Source organism: Ambystoma mexicanum, chromosome 7p, assembly GCF_040938575.1.
Source record: "Ambystoma mexicanum isolate Mex_15411 chromosome 7p, UKY_AmexF1_1, whole genome shotgun sequence".
Classification (NCBI taxonomy): Eukaryota; Metazoa; Chordata; class Amphibia; order Caudata; family Ambystomatidae; genus Ambystoma; species Ambystoma mexicanum.
Genome location: NC_090939.1, coordinates 23,834,494 through 23,848,236, shown reverse-complemented (window position 1 = coordinate 23,848,236; position 13,743 = coordinate 23,834,494). Strand labels below are relative to the sequence as shown.

At 41.3% G+C, this 13,743-nt stretch overlaps 1 pseudogene; it reads left to right on the top strand.

Annotated features, from left to right (window-relative positions):
• The window catches only part of LOC138525633 (zinc finger protein 84-like), a 50,656-nt pseudogene extending 37,883 nt beyond the window's left edge, over positions 1-12,773 (top strand).
• Positions 12,774-13,743: the final 970 nt, after the last annotated feature.

Genomic DNA, 13,743 nt, shown 5'->3' with positions numbered 1-13,743 from the left:
ATTTGCCGAGCTGCTCTCTGGGCTTGTTGAGTCAGAAATGTCTCCATCCCACTTATCAGGGTCCCAATCCACACCTGTGGAAGCAATTACAGCTGCCACTTTTCTTTGGTTGACCCCCCTCGTCTTTTCCTATATTTGTACCGGGCCACTCTAACTTCTGCCCTCTCTGCCACAGCCTGATATTTATCAGCCTTGTCTGTCAAAAGCTTCATTTGTAATTGCTGCATTAATGCAATCTGCCGTTCAGCAGCCAATTCTTTTTCTAATCGCAAAATATGCTCTTTCATTTCCACATATTTCTGATGTATTTTCCTGTAGGCATGCAAGAGGACCCACCCCCGCCTGCCCAACGCAGCGCATTCCTTTCCCCTCTCTACTGAAATCTGTTGTAAACAAAACATTACTTCTGACGGAGCAGCTTCTCCTAAGCCATCGTCCCATGTTTCACTCAACCCCGCGCCACATGCCCACACCTGGGCCAACTTATCATATGGGCCCTTAGCCCACCCTGGGATCATAACATCGGAACATTCACCGCCAGCGGGAATGCCCTTTTTTCTAAACAAACTATTCATCATTACGGTAATTTGCAAAACCTCTTTTTCCTTTACTCTGCAGTCACTCCTTCACTAGCGCAAGCATGAACACACACACAAAAAAACAGATTAATGCAGTCTGACACTCACTGCCAAATGAAAACAAACTTTTGCTTGCAATGTAAGCAAAGCCTATCTGCGTTCAAACAGATTCTTTAATATTTGGAGCAATTCATCACAAATATCCCATCCTCGTCGCCAAATTATGTATTGCTCGCCAAGAGTGAACGGACAGTTATTTATCACCAGTACATTTGCAGAGCAAATACTTTAAACGCAGGTAGACGAAGCAATGACTCACACGCGCAATTAGAGGATAAGGAGCACTTATACGGCTATTTATTCATAGTTAAACATGCATAAGCAATAAGTGATAACACAGAAATAAATCACAGAAAAGATAGTAAGTTTGCAAGAATACATCACCTTGGGCGTAACTGAATTCCTCATCTCGCCAGAAGCGGCTGAAAGACCCCAGTAACAGTCAGGCCGAGAGCACAATGACCCACGGGGATTTCGGAACAAGGCGTCCCCCCTCCGACTGAGGTCTTTGTGCTTCTCCCACCTGACCTTTCCTGAGCTCCGCATATATGCCCTCCTCAAAAGGGGTGGCAATTTCTCGAACCTTCTGGCATTTGCGCTTGCGCATTGATGAGTGACCGCTGGTTGCCGGACGGGTCAACCAACAGTAACCCCAAGGAGAAAAGCGCTTCCCTCTCCTAAAGCACCACTGAAAACAATTCCATAACTCATCCTCAACCTTGGCACGGGAATAACATACCTTCTTATCCGGTACCAGCCGGCACCTGTGTATCCTAGCTTTCCCAGCGCTGTGTCCTTGGCTGAGGCATGCATGCCAGTCTCAGCAACGAATAACGTTGAAAACATGTTTTTCAGCAAGTGCAGCTTCCACTGAGGCATGGAATAAATATCCATTATGGCCCTGAGTGCCCCCAGAATGCACTGCACACCAGCACCATGTTTTAACTCAAGCATCACACCAAGGAAACCACTGACTGCTCGACACTGACACTCACAGATTCACAGAGACCATCCGAGGCAACCACTGACTGCTGGACATTGACACTCACAGACGCAGAGGGACAATCTGAGGCAACCACTGATTGCTGGACATTGACACTCACAGAGACCGTCCAAGGCAACCACTGACTGCTCGACATTGACACTCACAGACACACAGAGACCATCCAAGTCAACCACTGACTGCTCGACATTCACACTCACAGATTCACAGAGACCATCTGAGGCAACCACTGACCGCTGGACATTGACACTCACAGGCACACACAGACCATTCGAGGCAACCACTGACTGCTGGACATTGACACTCACAGACACAGAGAGACCATCTGAGGCAACCACTGACTGCTCGACTTTGACACTCACAGACACACAGATACCACCCGAGGCAACCACTGACTGCTCGACTTTGACACTCACAGACACAGAGACCATCTGAGGCAACCACTGACTGCTGGACATTGACACTCACAGACACAGAGAGACCATCTGAGGCAACCACTGACTGCTGGACATGGGTTCAAATAGACACACATATGCATACAGACAACCACGCAGAAACAGCCCCAAACCTAACCATTAGCCATTACCCCTAGCTACTAGTACGTTATAATGCCCCCTGACAACTACCCCTTTCTCATTACCCCAATCACTAACCTGTCCCTAAAATTTGGTAAGGTTACAAATCATTAAAAGTCACTCAGGCCAGCATGAAGGTATCAATGAGATAACTACTTCACAACTACAACAAAACAAAGTACCCATATCTGGCAATGCAGACTAATTCACCATTTCAAAAGCATGTGTTATAGTTAATTGAGTGGACGTGACTATCTCTCCTCCCTCCCTCAGTCCTATGGTACCTAGGGCTGAAAGGTGGCCATTGGCTGTAAATAAATCGCTACACATCTCACTGTTTCCAATGTTACACTGGATTTCTGCTTCTATTCATGATTTCCTTTGTCCAAACACTTGCATCCATGCCATGTGTGTTTAAGCATATGAATGGACTAGGTTGGGTCCAAACCACTTTAATGCATGTGTGATTAAGCACTATATTAATAGACTAGGTTGAGTCCAAAGCACTTTCATGCATGCATGTTTAAGCACTTTATGAATGGACTACAGGTTGGGCCCAAAGCAGCTGCATACATGTGTGATCAGGCACTTTATGAACAGACTAGAATGGGTTAACTGTATGTCATGGCAATTACATAAAATGAAAGATGTGTTAAAATGTTTAAAAGTCAAGACAACACATGCTAGTTTTGGCCTTGACACTTAAACACGAATTGACTGTTTGTTCCTCAGAGGTATTAAGGTGCAGTTTCAAAGAGAAGGTGTATCCACTTTCTCTGCCTCTTCACGTGCCCCACTTAAAGAAATCTTTAAATCTGTCTTCCACTTTGTGTTCTCCACTGGTAAAATAGCTCATCAAGTTAAGCCCTCATCTCAAACACCAGATATTGTCCAACAGAAGCCAACCAGGTGCAACTCCTACTTTGAATCCCTGCATTAATTTTCAAAATATTACAATTCCCACTGAAATAGACTATGAATATCATTGCTATGTGCTGTTTAACTGGTGTATACATAATCTTTTGTTATAACTCCACAGATGGCTGAACTATGAAGAGAGAAAGCAACACTGCAATTCAGGGAAATTACCTGAAAAATGAAGACCCTGGAAAGGTTTACAAGGAAGAACACTGCTGGTGTCCCAGAGCTCAGCGTGTGAAAGTTGTTTCATTCCATTAAACATCACCGTGTCTAAGGGTTATCAGTGGAATCCATGCACACAGGACCTTTGCAAGTACTATCTATAACAGAACAGTCCATTAAACAGGACAGCGTGTTTCCTGCAAGAAAATACATAAAGGACAATCGTCTATGAACTCAATGCAAATGTGAAAAACGTTGGTTTTATTTTTGTTCTCATGCTATATCGGAGAAGACACAGGTGGAATGAGTTGTGCTCCCATCATTGCACATAGATTAAACCTACTAAACTCTGATACATTCATCTATCAGTGTGGCGCTGCTAGAAAACCTTTGGTAATAAAATCAGTCTGATTCATCACGAGAGAAAGCATGTGGTCGTAGTTGTCAGAATTGTGAACTGGGGTGTTCAAGAAAAAGGTGCAGCACAATGTAGATTGCCCATAGGAGTGCAACCATAGAACCCCATAGAAAGAAGCTGTTGTAGGTAAAATCAAGGGTCCCACGAGAGGTTTATAGTGTACATTTTCCAAATGTCCTGACTTTGAAATCATGTGAATTCTTGTCATGGCATTTTTGCTCATCAAAACCCAATCTGGAGACACTCACCTCCAAGAACAAGTGTATCCATGTTCTGAATGTGATAAACAATTCAGTCACGAAATACATCTAACTCTACATCAAAAAACACACTCTGGAGAAAAACCTTATCAGTGTCTGGAATGTCAAAAGAGATTCCTGCAGAAAGCATATCTAAAGAAACATGAGAAACTACACACTGGAGAAAAACCTCATCAGTGCTCAATATGTTCGAAACGATTTATTCGGAAATACCATCTGACTATACATGAGAGAAACCACACTGGAGAAAAACCTTATAAATGCTCAGAATGTCACAAAGGATTCAGTCAAAAAAGCAGTTTGACTCTACATAAGAGAATCCACACTGGAGAACAACCTTATCAGTGCACAAAATGTCAGAAAGGATTCATTTGGAAAAGCCATCTTACTGTACATGAGAGAAACCACACTGGAGAAAAACCTTATCAGTGTTCAGAATGTCAGAAAGGATTCAGTCAAAAAAGCAATCTGACTGAGCATGAGAAAAAACACACTAGAGAAAAACATCAGTGCTCAGAATGTCCGAGAAGATTCAGTAATGAAAGTGATCTAACTAAACATAAAATAAAACATACTGGAGAAAAACCTTATCAGTGCTCAGAATGTCCGAAAAGATTCCATCAAAAACGCAATCTCATTCTACATGAACGAAAACACACTGGAGAAAAACCTTATCAGTGTTCAGAATGTCTGAAAAGATTCAGCCGAAAAAGCAGTCTGACTGAGCATGAGAGAAAACATGCCAGAGAAAAACATCAGTGCTCAGAATGTCCAAAGAGATTCCGTAATGAAAGTGATCTAACTAAACATAAAAGAAAACATACTGGAGAAAAACCTTATCAGTGTTCAGAATGTCTGAAAAGATTCATTCGGAAAAGGGATCTTACTGTACATGAGAGAATCCACACTGGAGAAAAACCTTATCAGTGCTCAGAATGTCAGAAAAGATTCAGCCGAATGACCAGTCTAACTCTACATGAGAGAAAACACACTGGCGAAAAACCTTACCAGTGCTTAGTATGTCAGAAAAGATTCATTTGGAAAAGCCATCTGACTGTACACGAGAGAAACCACACTGGAGAAAAACCTTATCAGTGTTCAGAATGTCAGAAAAGATTCTGTCGGAAAAGCAATCTCGGTCTACACGAACGAAAACACACTGGAGAAAAGCCTTATCAGTGCTCAGAATGTCAAAAAAGATTCAGTCAGAAGAGCAATCTAACTCAACACGAGAAACAACACACTGGAGAAAGACCTCATCAGTTTTCAGAATGTCAAAATATATTCAGTCCAAAAAAGCAATCTAACTCAACATGAGAAACAACACACTGGAGAAAAACCTCATCAGTGCTCAGAATGTCAAAAAAGATTTAGTCGGAAAGGCCATCTGACTCGGCATGAGACAACACACACCAGAGAAAACACCAAGCTCTGAATGTTGGAACGGTATCAGTATTGAAGAGGAACAGACTAAATATAAGGGAAACACCCTGTAGAAAACGCTTCTAAGTGCTGTGAATGTCAGAACAGCTTCAGTGTGAAAGGGGTTCTGACTAAACATGAAACATGAGACTAAACACAGTGGAGAAGACCTTTATCAGTGCACAGAATGTCCAAACATATTCAGGCGGAAGGTCAACAGTAGAGGGAATGCACTGTCACACAAACTTTTCAGGGTTTCGTGTCATTTCAATGAAAAAAATGGTAGTAGTTTACTTCATGGGTGTTTTTTCAAGATTTTACTTCGACTGTTTCTTTTTTTGGCCACCTTACACACCTCCCTTCCCCTTCACTACCACCCCTCCCCCCCTTATTTTCCTCTCATCCCACAAATGCATATACATATTCGAAGCATTTTAAAAAATGAAGTACTTTACTTTGTTGAAACCACGGGACACCTTACCAGTGCTCTGAAAGTCAAACAAGGTTCAGTCAGAAAACCAGTCTGAATTACAATGACTCAGCAGAATTATAGAAAACAGATCACAATATCGACGAGCAAAGTCACCACACCTGATAAAAGTACTGGAGCAAGTCATGTAATGGATAATTACACACATGGCTGCTGTTGTAAAGGCTTCATTATCAACTGCTGTGCAAATATATAGACAAAATATGATGAAACTTCTAATGAACAGCAAAACCTTGAGCAACCCAGCAACAATAGCCCCAGTTGGCGTAGGTGCAGTCTGATTTCTTTATTTTGTAGTCCTTTGTTATTTACCCCATTCAAGCATAGCTGCGTCAAGGCACTCTGAACCGGGTCGAGATGTGATGGTATATGAATCGGCCAAAAGTAGAAATGTTATGTTATGTAAAATGATTTGTAATGCGCACCTGGTACCCGAAGGCTGATGGGCGCAGACTGACAAACACAAAACAGACCACAAATACGGCAGAATAGTTATCTAAACCGGGTCACCATTGGGGGGTTTAGGCAAAGAGCAGTGTTTTCAGTTTCTTTTTAAAGAGTTCTGTTGAAGCCAGCGTTCTTAATGCCGTGGGAAGGGCATTCCATGCAATGGGTGCTGCAACTTCAAATGACCCCTGCCTTGTTTTGTTATTCTTATACCTGGGTACACTGAGCGTATTAGAATTGTCGGATCCGAGAGACCTTCCCTTATCCTTCACGACTATGGCCTCCTTCAGATATGATGGCATTTTACCAACAATGCATTTTTGGGTGATGAGCAGAAGCCTAAAATGAATTCTCTTTCCAACCGGCAGCCAATGAAGACTCCTTCTGGCATCTGATACATGATCTCTTTTACTTAAACCCTTAACTATTCTTACGGCCCCATTTTGAATTACCTGAATACGATGAATCTCTGTCTGAGGGATACCCACCAAAAGACTACATCCATAGTCTAATTTGGAGCCAATAATGGCTCTCGCTAAGGTTTCAACGTTTTTTTCAGAAATAAATGGACGGAGATGATGGAAAAGTTTAAGAAAGTAGGAGGCTGATGAGACAAGACTATTCACCTGAGCCTTCATATTAAGATGTGTATCCAAACATACGCCCCGGGTCTTAACTTTGGACAAGGTTTTGATAATGCAATTGTCCAGATTGATGTTCTTGTATTCTGCTCCTAACTTATCCAATTTGCTTGGCGAGCCTACCAAAAGACGTTCGGTTTTAGCACTATTTAGGGCCATGCCATTGGATATCATCCAGTCTTGTATTTTCAGATAAGTTGCATTGATGAAAGCCACGTCCTTTTGGTAAATTCCTGAGATGGGAAGGATGCATTGCGCGTCATCTGCATAGTTGGCAAACACGATCCCTTCCTCCTCCAACATCTGAAAGAAGGGGATCATGAAGATGTTATAGAAACACAGAGACACGCAAGCTCCCTGAGGGACTCCAAACAGTAATAGCATTGGATCTGCTTCTGCCAATTCGCTGGCAACTCTAATTTGCCTATCCTTTAGAAAGGATTATATTCAAAGGATAGCCTCTTCCGAAAAGGACACGTTTTCTCTTAACCTGGTGGACAGTATTGAATGGTCCACCAGGTCAAAAGCCGCCGAAAGATCCAAGATCATCAGTAAGGCAATCTGGCCCTTGTCCATACCCTGAATGAGATGGGATTTAAGGGCTAGGAGTGCTGTTTTCGTGCCATGATTGGCACAGAATCCTGATTGATACTTATGCAAAATTTGATTCTGTTCCATTAATGAGGAGATCTGGTTATATGCCACCCGATCTAGAATTTTAAGAAGAAAGGCAGTGTTGGTAATAGGCCTATAATTCGATGGGGTAAGCGGGCATAGGTTTGGCTTTTTTAGTAGAGGTGTAATCCAAGCATTTTTCAGATTAGCAGGCACTACCTTCGACTCAAATGAGGCATTGACAAATTTTGTAAGAGCTGGTATTAAGGTGGGTAGGCATTCCTTAATTATAATGGCAGAACAAGGATCACCTTTACAACTGGGGCTCTTAAATTGACTAATAGTTTTTGCCAGTTCCTCTTCAGATATGGGTAAAAATCTGAATACCGGTTGATCTTTATTATTTGCTGGGGAGTGTATAATCTTCTCATGCTGGTCTGATATGTTCAGAGCGCGTTTTTTAATCTCTATGGTTTCTCTAATCTTATCTAGTTTATTTGACATGGCTGACTGAATTTCTGTACACCAGGCCTTATTCTTAATGATTGGGTCTGGTGTAGGTCCTAGCACATGTGTTTGTTCCTTTAGTATTTGAAATAGTTCCTTACAGTCTGATTTAGCATTAATGACCCTCTCATTTAACATCTCCTTTCTGGCTGTTATAACCTCTTTTTTGAAGTTGACAGCACTACTTTTATACATTTTCAAATTACTAACAGATTTATCTTTTCTCCAAGTGTGATAAAGTTTATTTTTCTTAGTTTTTAATTCTGATAGCTCCTTGGAGAACCAGTTGTTATTATGATCGGTTCTCTTCATTTTATTTTTGATATGAGCAAGCTTATCAGTTACTATTTTAATTGAGTTTATGAGCCTATCTGACATGGCGTCTAGGTCTCCTAGTTTGCCTATGTCGGTGTTCAAAGATTGGGCCCAGGGATGCAGTGTCTCTTTATTCAAATTTTTTCGATTCCTACTAGTTACGGATGTTTTTGGATAGGACGGTTTAATCCTAAAGGATTCCATCCTAGACTGAAAACCAATACTAAAATGGTCCGACCATGGGCAAGGTTGTCTATCTACATTGGTTACAGAAAGATTAAGAGTAGAAATCCAATCCAAGGTGTGACCCTTGGAATGTGTAGCGGCTCTGACATGATGGATAAATCCTAAAGCGTCAAGGGTATTCTCCATTAACTTTGCTGTGATATCGGAGTCGCTACCCAGCCAAAGATTGAAGTCTCCCAACAGAACTAATTTCGTGTTTGGTTTCAAAAAAGAAAGTAATAGACCATTTAAAGATGTGGGAAAGGTGGGGTCCACTATAGGAGCTCTATAGAGTTGGAGAGCATTAAGGGTGGTTTCTGCGCTAATAGCAATTTTGATGCATAGTATCTCTGACCCTGGGATGGAGTCAATTTTGGTTTCCCAGGTTTTCAAGGAATTTTTAATAACAAACGCCACCCCCCCACCCCGGCCCTGAGTTCTATCTCGTCTAATCATATAGTACCCTTCAGGAATGGCAAGTGACAATGTGGGGTCTGCCGCTTCATGACTCCACGTTTCCATCAGGGCACAGATGTCCAGGTCATATTCTTCTATAATCAATGCCACTTCTATGGCATGTTTTAGAAGAGACCTTGTATTAAGTAGCAAGTATTTAAGAAAACATGTTGTGGTATTGGCATTGAGGCTAACCTCCTGGTTATCTATTGTTATTGTAGAGGCTACAGCTAGAGGGGCGTTAGATATCTCCATATTCATATTTCCATTATGTTGCAAAGTACATACTCTATTCTCTTTAATTTCTATATTAGATATGTCCGGTAAAGTGTCTTGCAAGGCAGTGGACCATGTCTGGGATGTAACAGCAACCTCTGTCTGTAAGGTTGTCTTAACCTGCAATTTACAGCAATCAGGGGCCGGCATAGAGGGAGAATTCTGATGACCACCTTGAAAAGTGTTTGATTGACCGCAATTAGCTAAAGCCCTGTCATGTTCACTAGCGGATTTATCTGAAAACAGGGGACCAGAAGGGGCGGTGCAAAGCCCTTGTGTTTCAGTGGCTTGTGTGATCATTTGAGATCGAGTTTTCAGATATCCCTGGAAGTCTATCTTTTCTCTCGAAATTCGGATGGCTTCTAACGCCTCTTTAATTCTCATTTTGATTACTTACAGTGTATTGCAAAGCGAATGGCCCTTCTTCCTTCTTCCGTAGCAAACCTGAGCAAACCGGCTTTGACGCGCCGGCGCTGACGCGCCTGACGTGATATTAAGTAGTGCTAAGGACTACAAAGAGTATGGGAATTGTAGTTCCCTCGTAATAGACACTCCTACTATGGGCGCAGCACGCAATTCCGCTCCCTAACGCCGCGATTTTCGGTACAGCTTTACTAACAAAGTAAGACAGATCAAATTTACACACAATTCTGCAATAAAAAATATTAAACAGTTATTAAACAGTTCTTCAGTTAAAAAGAATTAAAACTGATTATCTGAAGCTAAAGGCTAGCGAGCAGAAGTATGTCACAGCTTCAAATTTGCACTTTTAAAATGGTTCTAACTTTCCAACTAACTAACAACAATCAATGGAAAGAGACCTCACAGCAGTGATTTTATACCGGAGCAAACCGGCTTCGACGCGCCGGCGCTGGCGCGCCTGACGTGATATTAAGTAGTGCTAAGGACTACAAAGAGTATGGGAATTGTAGTTCCCTCGTAATAGACACTCCTACAATGGGCGCAGCACGCAATTCCGCTCCCTAACGCCGCGGTTTTCGGTACAGCTTTACTAACAAAGTAAGACAGATCAAATTTACACACAATTCTGCAATAAAAAATATTACAGTTATTAAACAGTTCTTCAAAGTAAATCAACAAATAGTCAACTTGAGCCAGTCTATATAGTGCCAATATTGTCCATGAGACCCCAAAAGGGTTAATTGGATCTTTTTGGCACCAATTGCCATTTGCTATGATGGCACCGTGAGAATTCCTCGAGTATTTTCAAATGGGTATTAACTTCCCAATATAACTTTATACTGAAACTTTTAAGTGATGAGTTTTTAACATCCCGTGGTCAACAGACATTTTATGGGGAGCTGGAAGATTTCTTCCATTCCCTGATAGGTCCATTTGAAGCTGTACAGAAAAATGGCCGGTTTGACTCTCATTGTAGCTTAGCAAGGAAAAACCTACTGATTACCCTAAAAACCAAACCAGTTGACACTCATGAACTTAGGAAGAGATGATCAATATATAAAAAAAAGCCTTTCAGAATACGAAAAAGGAGCTGGTGGTTAATTCCTGGAACCTGCTCCTGGAAGCCTCACATGTCAAAGAGACTAGGAGATTTTGGGAGCTAGTGAATGTGGACCTCCTCTCATTCATGAGAGGGTGGGAAGTAATAAGTGCAGTACCTAGAGATGTCTGAGTAGCCCATTGTTATGATATGATATGATATGGCATTTGTAACGCGCCTATACACAAGCGTTTCAAGTGTTTCAAGGCGTTCTGATCTTTACTCTGATAGACATTTAAATACTCCAAATGCCAGAGATATGCTATTCTTAGACTGAGAGAATTTCAATCCCGCTCTCATGTCAGTAGAGGAGCCCATCCGGCATGTGTTGAGATTCTCTTGGGAGTATGTGCTGAATGTCACCTGGCAATCTCAATGTCACCTGACCTAGTAAGATCGTTGTCTCTGTCTCCCCTCTGTTCCCCCTCCCTTGCCTCATCCCGCTTTGAAACACTTGCGTATAGGCGTGTTATAAATGCCATATCATATCATATCAAGTCTTTCTAGCTCAGAGAGCTGCACAAGCACCAGCCTCTGTACTATCAGGCCTTTTAAATATGACCCTTGTTTTTGGTCTGTTCTTTTATTTATTATTTTTAATAGAATTGAACGTTTTCCCAAAGACATGGAAGGATGTGTTATTATGTGCAATTGCCATGTTCATATCGACCAATATCACTTTTAATTAGGAGTTTTAAGATCTTTTCACATACCCTGTTGTACTATTTTAGTGAGTGGGCGGAGACGCACAACATCTTCCCTGATTCACAATTGGGCTTTTGTGAAGGTCTTGGCAAATCAGGTGCTGAATTTATACCCGATTCTTGCCAATTCTGTTCAAACTAAGGCCAAGCCTATATATATATATTGCTTTCATGGATCTCTCTATAGCATTTGATTTTGATAGTTTGAACAAGTTTAAGCTGTGGATGGTGCTTCATGAATTGGGCATTCCACAAAATATGGTCCTGAACGAACTTCAGAGATAACGGGCTTTGAGGAATCACAGAAGATCCAAACAGTAGAAAACCAATTTTGCCGTAAGATGTTAGGTCTTCCTGGATGTTCGCCTGGTTATAAATTATATATTGAACTTGGGAGAGCATATCTCTTAAGATATGGCTATCCGCTTTGTCAAGTACCAGGGCGATATTTTCAAATATGATATTATGTTAGAGCATTTTTTGTTTGAACCGGGTGGTGATACAAATCTGTGGTGCAACCATATTTTACAATGCTAAACAGCTATGATTATGCACAACCTTTGGACTTCCACCTTCTCTTTGACCAAAGTACAAATTAAATAAATAATTATGCGGCTATGTCTAGCTAAAGGGGCAATTCCACTGATGGTGCGTTGTCGGAGGAAAATGTTTCGGAGCACCAATCCATGTCTTCTTCAGGATTAAAGCTTTACCTGAACACCTCAATGTATCTCCATGAACGTTGGGCTGTCACTAGGTTTTGATTTAATTTATTGCCATTGAATTCCTGGTCTATGGAATAATCACGCCCAAGCATTAAATGATTGTTGCTCCTTCTGTCCTGATAAGGCAGAGACAAGCCTTCATTTTGTTCAACTGTGCCCAGAATATGCTATTTTACATGTACAATACAATATTCCTATATTAAAGCATATTAGCATAAGGACGTTTTCATTGGCTTTTAACTATTTGATTTTATGCAAAGAACTGTGGATGTCAACACTGCTGCATATATATCTGGGAAAAACTATTTACCTTAGATTTATTACATTAGATGCTCTGACTTGATGACCATAAGGTACATGGAATTGTGGTTGTATGCGTTATTCCTTTTTTTTGTAATTATAATTTTTATAAAATTCATACATTAAAATTAATAAAATCAGTACAATCAAATTGGCAGTACTCGGTTCGTTAACATTTCAAAACGGCATAGACGTTCCAGTGTCATTAATTGTCCATGCATAAAACATTAACAATTCATAAATACATCCGCCATAACTCATAACTATTTCCCCTTGGCTATGATCTTCGGAATAACAACAAAATACAGAAAAATGTACGTCTCCATTCAGAGTGCCCTTCAGCAAGAAACAACCGCGAGATAGGGGATACTGCTGACCGCCTTGTAAATGGATCAAACCTTCAGTTGTGCGATCATCAGTATACTTTATCGAGGCCGCATGTCATATATATATATTCCTCCACGTACCTTCTTCTGCCCCCTTTCTAGTGGTTACCCTGAGATTCCCGTCCTGGCGTCTGCATTGTTCCTCGTCATCTCATACTTGACTTTAATGAAGTGCATTGATCCTGTGCATGGGTTTACCTGCTTCTATGTATGCTGATTGTTGTTTCTAATGTCCTTCGAGCGTTTCACAGGTCTCAGTCACATAGATTAACCTATTCTACTAGGGCCAGAGGCTGCTAGCCTACCAGGGTTACCACTGCCTGGAATTACCGTCTCCAAAGACTTGTTCCTTCTGATGAGCTGCCTGAGTTCCCTACACTACTACATAGGTCTTACTTATGTTCCCTCTTATTTTTCCATATATTGATCTAACCTGTGAAGTGCTTTAGAAAGGGCCAAAACTCACAGAAGAACCAAAGAACAAAGAACCAAACCAAGTGGAACTGTGCCATAACAAACGGCAAGGGTTCCAGTCATCTGAGAACTTCCTGTAGTTGCCTCCCTTCTAGATCTCTGTTCTCCATTTCCACTGGAGATTATCCTTCATTTGATACTCAGACAGATAAGACACTGCTCCATCCTTATCCCTTGTTCTATTCCTTAACTTTGGCATTTCTCCTGGGTGACCCACAAATACTTGCCCTATGTGCTCAAAACGTCTAGCTTTCTGTCTTG